Genomic DNA, 6,850 nt, shown 5'->3' on the forward strand with positions numbered 1-6,850 from the left:
GAACGTTTACATCACATCTCTAAATTGACAGTCAAGGTGAACGTTTACATCACATATCTACATAGACAATCCAAGAAAACGCTTTGTATCTCAACTCTACATAGACAGTCCAGGGGAACGTTTACATCACATCTCTAAATTGACAGTCAAGGTGAACGTTTACATCACATATCTACATAGACAATCCAAGAAAACGCTTTGTATCTCAACTCTACATAGACAGTCCAGGGGAACGTTTACATCACATCTCTAAATTGACAGTCAATGTGAACGTTTACATCACATATCTACATAGACAATCCAAGAAAACGCTTTGTATCTCAACTCTACATAGACAGTCCAGGGAAACGCTTTATATCACATCTCTACATAGAAAGTCCAAGGGAACACTTTATATCACATCTCTACATAGACAGTCCAGGGGAACACTTTATATCACATCTCTACATAGACAGTCCAGGGAAACGCTTTATATCACATCTCTACATGGACAGTCAAGGCCTAGGCTTTGCCTTTTTCATATTACATTTGCAGGCGAAGTGACTTCAAAACTCCGATGGATCCTCTTCGCGCATATATCCGCCCTAAAACCTATAACAATAATGCTAGTAACAAATCAATCTACAATTGTTATTCGGAAGACCTTTAATTGGTGAAAAAAAATTCACAAAAATTCATCCATTCCGGAAAAACAACCCGCATCCGTTGACTTAGTTGTATTTCATTACATTACATGGGTTATTATTAAACTAATAAATTATAATTGTCATGTCGGTTGTACATGTATAGTACTTTCTGGCACCAAACAATATATAGAACTTCATTATTTCTGAAATTGTGACAATTATAATTCCCCTGCCGAGCAGAGCGAGCCGAATTCTTTTTTCTGAAGATGTAATACTAAACTTGTTCAAGCACTGTCAAGCGTAGAAAGCTAGAATTCATCGGACATTATTTCCATTGTCAAACAGATCGAATAAGGCATAGAATAGTTTTCTGAGTTTGCGGTATTATTCCAGGTTATATTTTATAACATAGAGTATTTATATTTTATGATGGCCGAGCGGAGCGAGTGTTAACAAATTCTGTGAAACAATGGTAAAAATGTAGGTTTTTTAATTAAAATGTTGATGTTAGTGTCACGTGCATGTAGTTTAGGCGAGGATTTTGGCAATTAAATATTGATTTTGTTTGTCATAAAAATGAATTATGATTTGACTGTTTGTCTTTTATTGTGAATTTGTATGCATGCATATGTACAAGGGCAACACATGTTTAAAAGGATATATATATACATGCCAGGCTTTTATGCTAGCATTGGTTATTATTCACCTGATAACGTGATGCTAAGGTGGATGCTTTACTGTCTTTGAAATTTTTGAAATTTACATTTTTTGACAGGTATAATAAATCACTCCTGGTGATCATGCGTACATGAAACCACAGGTAAAAATACAGGTTTACCTATCATGAAATGGACTCTACCTTTGAAATAACAAGTAACCTATATACCTAATTCCAACAGATGGTTTTATCCTCTCAACGAACAGGGTGATCACCACACCGTGACATTAGAACAATACAATTAGGCAGACAGTCCGTTGAGCCTTCACCAGTCTGGTCAGCTGCAATACTTGCTGACCATTTCCTATGCTTGTTTCCTTACTTAAATCCTTGCTCACTCTTCATTATCTTCCAGAGCAGTAACATCTTCGAAGTTCCAGAAATTACGATCACTCACGTTCTCTGTACCCATCGATTATGTCATGATAAAATCAAAGGCAATTAACGGTTAGTTGTTGGTCATTGGTTCGAGGTGAAAAAGACTGACCAATCGCTACATCGATCCTAGCTTTTAAGGATAACAGAGGAGCGACAACCGACTTCAGTTTTACCGTTACGATGCTGCGCGGTTCTTTTGTTGATCACCGAAGGATAGAATTATTCTATTTGTCTCATCCACAAAGTGGCACGTACTGAGCCTTCAATTTAGTCATGACGTTTTCTAGGGATGCAGAGAATGTAAAAGAGAGGAACCCCTGTTTTTACGAAAATGTAAGAATCGCGACGTTTGGAAATTTGCAGTGGTCTTTGTAATAAGGTTGTATGTGAAATTTCTGTTAGTCAGAAAAATGTTTCTGGACGTTGTTTGGTGTCTCTGAGTATTTACCTGATGCCAAAACGGTCAAATTCCCTTCTATACTGACGAGTTGGGTGTTTGTGTAATGCGTGATATCATTCGTCATTATACAGTAAGATTTTTTAATTTCAAATTGCTGCTTCTTTGATAGATGTACACGCTTATACTCACTTCAAAAGTAAATATGCCTCAGCAGCAGCCTGCTCATATTCTTTGATTTTCTCCTTCACTAATACCACCTTCGAAAACTTCCATGTGTGTCACAAGAACTTTGGATACAGTACATCCTGTCATCTTTAAAAGGAATTCCACTTAAAACTTGTTCAGACTCCGATCACCCCTAATCCATGCTCCGTTAATGCAATTCTACTGATAGGATGGTATATCAAAGCGCTGTTGCCATTTCTCCTTAGGTCACCACTTTGTATTTTTAGAGCATTCAATTTTCTTGCAATTATATTTATCTTCAGAGAGGTGCTTTACTTCTCCTTGTAAAGGGCTCGTGCATCCAAATCCATGACTTTACATTCTTGATTTATTCATCCATTTGTTTTGATGTCTTCATAAATCATTCTCCTCGTCCCCCCTCCCCCCCCCCCCCCCCCCCCCTTCTATTATGTCTGTCCTTCCCCATCTCCGGACATGTTCTGCCAAATTTCTAGCACAGGGACCTGCATTTTTTTTACATACATATTTTGACATAAATTATGGTGTTCACAGCCGTTTTAGGGGTTTAGATCAACTTTCGGTAAAAATGCCACTCTAATGATAATATACAAGTCATTGGGGCGGCATTTTTTCCAAAAGTTTATTAAAACCCATAAAACGTGTAAAATTACTCTAAACACCATAGTTTAGGTCCAAATATAGCTGTAACAAATTACCAGGTCCCTGTGATTTCTAGCCATTGACTGCTTGTCAATGTGGTACCAAATGTTTTGATCTTTGGTCTTTGGGTCCCTTCACGGTCAAGTTCAATCTTGCACTCGAAATTATTCTTGCATGGTTTACATTATATAAAAGTTTAAGAATAATTTACCTGTTGTAGTCAAAAGTTTAGATTTGCAATGTGATGATAGAAGGATGCATCGGCACCTTTCCCGTTTTGTTGTATTCTACAAATGTTTCGGTGCACATCAGACATGGTTTGTCATTTTCTTGACCTTTAGTACTGTAGCACTGTTAAGTCCTAAAAAGACAAATTGCTATATGATGAAATAAATGTTTACTTTGTTTGGCTGACGGGTTACACCTACACCTGGTAATTTGCGGTAGGACGGATTTACGTACATACGTGTACCTCTCTTCGAGCGCCAACAATATCACAATGTTATGATCTGGGCCTGCATGTATTCATGAAACTGTTCTCATGCTCAAGCATTGATTCTGTGCTCACACCAAATTTCTTAATTTGCTTAAATCCTGTGACATGGTCAAAGATCCAGATGAAGATATTGAAAACGATGATTGGCATGATGTCGATCTGAAATTCATCCAAACATTTGAATTTCTATCAATTATTATCACATGAACAAGAAATTGGGCTTGGGCTCAGAACCTTATTTTGAGCATGAGAACAGATAAATGTTCCACTGTTGTATTTTTTCCACCTGTCGAAGCTTGTATTCCTGATTTTTTGGTCACTGGGTTCCCTTAAAGTCGTCATCAATCTTGCATTAGCCATGTTGAAATAATCGACCAATATCAGAATTAGAACTGAGGTTTGGCTAGCCCGAGTTTCCTCTGGCCCTGACACCAGACTCAAGACATTTCGACAGATAGATGTCTGGTGTCTAGTAAACTCTGGCTAAGGATTGGCTGTATCCGAGACCAGATACACTTTCTGGTAACATCTAGCCAGCTGTGAAGGCGTTCACTTACCATGGTATCTCTTTCTGAGACCCTCGACCATTTTGGGGTCACTTCATAAACAAGGGATCCGAGAGGGATCTTGACACCCACCCATTGTAAGATCTTCATTGATCCAAGGTAGTTAGAATATTTTCTCTTGTCCGTTGGATTGAGTTATGGCAGCAGTAAATATCATGTAAATTGTGATATAAACTGTGTTACTACTGCATTTGATAATCATGTTGTCCTTTGACCTATTGAGAAGAAAAGTTAAGTGAAAAAATAGAACAAGACAAAATGAAATATGAAAAACTAGAGAACAGATTTTTTTCTTGAAAATTGGGATAACAAACTCAACTATCAAATTACAAAATGGAAAACCTACCAGCCATCTTGTTCTTGTTATCATTTCCAAACTTGAACCTCCAAAACTAAGCACAATGGGAAACAGATTGTTTTATTTGAGACAGCTCTATAGCTCTTCCTGAGAAGTAATGATAACAGTTTTTGACATATTTCAAGCTTTCGATCAGTCCCAATATTGAAGACACAATTACGCACCGAGATGAACCTACTCATAAAATTTGAGAAAAAACTCACAATGACGTTGAGAACTACAAATGACAACCACTTTAACTGTAAAAAAATCCATCTTGTTCGTCAATCAGTGTCAAAATTATACATAAACAATTAAGGCCTAATTATAATGGGAACCTAAATATGAAATTGAGATAGATCCTTCTTGTACTTAATATATTGACAACATAATTGATGGACAATGGATAGACCACTGACGGAAGATGGTTTGAACAGCCATATCTGACGATGGTGGGCTACAAACATGTTTGGTTCACCTACATGAACATACACTGCAACAACACAAAAGTAAATATACTCTTTATTATCAATTCTTACGTCACATCCTTAGAGCCTATATCACTGGTGTTTATCATAGATTTTGTTTTATTATCTTTTATTTTGAAAATATGACAAAAGTGGGATTTTAAATCTGTTACTATTACTTAAATCCCAAAATAAAATCAGACAAATTTTATTCAAAACAAATAATACAAGCTCTTAAGACTTGAATGGCTTAAAAAAAATTATAAATAAATAAAGTCTTGTCAACATTTTGATGTTTATTAAACATCTACATGTACTATACATTCTATTTTGATGGCACAATGTTCCAAGTACTTACATATTACTACCCGGTAAAACTGAAATGTAAAGAACAGATTTCTATTCCTCTAAATAGGTGTTATCATAGCTTTATCAACTCCATGAACACCATTTGTGTGCATTTAAGAACATCACAGAAAGCAGAAAGGATCTTGACACCCTATTGTCTACATTCTTAATACAAAAATTAAATCAATCAATATAAGATAGGATAAGTTCCAATCCCAGTTATCAATATTTGAAGATCCTTCAAGTATTTCCTGAGAAATAGCGTTTCAAACTTTAACTCTCAAAATTCAAAATGGCCACCTGTCAGCCATCTTGGTTTTCCAATCAGACCAAAATTTCATGTGCGTAATAAGGGACCATGGGGAACCTTTCTGTGAAATTTGAAAAAGATCCCTTTAGTTCTTTCTGAGAAAGAGCGCTGACAAGAACTGTTTACAGACAGAATGACGGATGGACCACAGACGAAGGACGAAGGGTGATTTGAATAGCCCACCATCATGGGCTAAAAATCTTATTTGATACAAATGTCCAACATATTAATATGTGATATATATCTATATACATGTATAATTGTATATGTAGCAATCATACTTAAAAACAAGCAAATTCCTGGAATTTATATTCCCCGCTTGCAGGACATATTGTAGGTTAACATGACTGTGGTTAGGTTTAATCATGTGAGTATCGTGCTGTCGAGACATAATGTATAGCTTGAAACTTGAAGAAAAAAAAGCCCTATACCTCATTGATTATCCGTAAATATGCACAAATCACATCGGTTGGCAAACTTAGCACGAGTTGAATGTGCATAAGGAATTTGGTTGAAACATCTTAACAATATCTACAGCAATAAGTACTAATTGTAATGGGGGACCATTACAGATGTCCCCCAAACTGCCCCCATAGTCGCAAAGATATATCAGAAAAGGATCGCATTGCCATAGTATAACTACAATGTACATACTAGATTTGAGTGAAATTGAATTTCTAAATTGCAACCAATCAGAATCATCTGTGTATTTGCTATGGCAATGGAACGTATGCGATTGAATTTGCAGTCCCCTAACACCCCTATATACCAATTTTCATAAAAATAACAAAATATCTAAATTTCGACAAATCAGAAGCCTTTGTGTGGTTGCTATGGCAATGAAACCTATGCGGTTTTATCCGCAGTCCCCTAATATCCCAATATACAAATTTTCATCAAAATCTAACAACATCTAAATTTTGACCAATCAGAAGCGTCCATGTGGAAGCTATGGGAACGAAACCTATGCGGTTGAATTCGCAGTTACCTAATATCCCTATATACCAATTTTCATCAAAATCGAACCAAGTTTGAAGAAAATCGGTTAACATTTGTTAGTTATTGCAAAGAAACAAAACCCAGCAGATAATTATGTTTTTTGTTATTCAAGGGGCCATAACTACAACAAATGGGGTTCGCTGAAAGTGGTCATCGACCTTGGCCGAGCCCTTAAGCCATTGAACCCTGGGACAAAGTTTGAAGAAAATCGTTTAGCATTTGTTGTAGTTATTGCACAGAAACGAAGCACAGCAGATAATGACGTTTTTCATTATTCAAGGGGCGATAGCTCCGCCAAATGGGGTCCGCTGAAAATGGTCATCAAACTTGGCCGAGCCCTTAAGGCATTTAACCCTGTG

The sequence above is a fragment of the Mizuhopecten yessoensis genome, unplaced genomic scaffold, assembly GCF_002113885.1.
Source record: "Mizuhopecten yessoensis strain PY_sf001 unplaced genomic scaffold, ASM211388v2 scaffold11091, whole genome shotgun sequence".
Classification (NCBI taxonomy): domain Eukaryota; kingdom Metazoa; phylum Mollusca; class Bivalvia; order Pectinida; family Pectinidae; genus Mizuhopecten; species Mizuhopecten yessoensis.